Below are 931 nucleotides of genomic sequence, written 5' to 3'. Positions count from 1 at the left end.
ACCCAGCTCCTTCAACCTTTCCTCATAGGACTTGGTCTCCAGACCCCTCACGTCTTTGTTGCCCTCCTCTGGACACAATGCAGCTTGTTTATATTCTTAAATTGTGATGCCCAAAACTGAACATAAGACTCTAGGTGAGGTCTAACCAGTGCAGAGTAAAGCGATACCATCACTTCGCATGATCTGGACACTTTACTTCTGTTGATATAGCCCCAAATTGCATTTGCCTTTTTAGCTACTGCATCACACTGCTGACTCATGTTTAGTGTATAGTCTAAGACTAGATCCTTTTCACACATACTACTGCCAAGAGAAGTCTTCCCCATGCTATAGTTATGCATTTGATTTTTCCTACCTAAATGCAGAATTTTACATTTATCCCCATTGAAAATCACTGTATTTGTTTTAGCCCAGTATTCCAGCCTGTCAAAATCATCCTGTATCTTGACTCTGTCTTCTACCGTATTTGCTACCTCTCCCAATTTAGTATCATCTGCAAATTTAATAAGCATTCCCTCTACCCCTTCATCCAAATCATTGATAAAGATGTTGAACAAAACAGGTCCCAGGACAGATCCTTGAGGCACTCCACTTGTCATTCCTCTCCAAGAGGATGAGGAATCATTAACAAGCAGTCTTTGGGTGCGATCTGTCAACCAGTTACAGATCCACCTAACAGTAATAGGATCCAAGCCACATTTTACCAATTTTTCAACAAGAATATTATGTGGAACCTTATCAAAAGCCTTACTGAAATCAAGATAAACTATATCTACAGCATTCCCCTGATCCAGCAAGGTAGTAACTTTCTCAAAAAAAGAGATAAGGTTAGTCTGACTTGACTTGTTCTTGAGAAACCCATGCTGGCTCTTAGTAATCACAGCCATCCTTTCTAAATGCTCAAGGACTGTCTGTTTGATTATTTGTTCTA

Source organism: Gekko japonicus, unplaced genomic scaffold, assembly GCF_001447785.1.
Source record: "Gekko japonicus isolate JY-2015 unplaced genomic scaffold, Gekko_japonicus_V1.1 scaffold100, whole genome shotgun sequence".
Lineage (NCBI taxonomy): Eukaryota > Metazoa > Chordata > Lepidosauria > Squamata > Gekkonidae > Gekko > Gekko japonicus.
Note: the sequence above shows the minus strand (reverse complement) of the source record.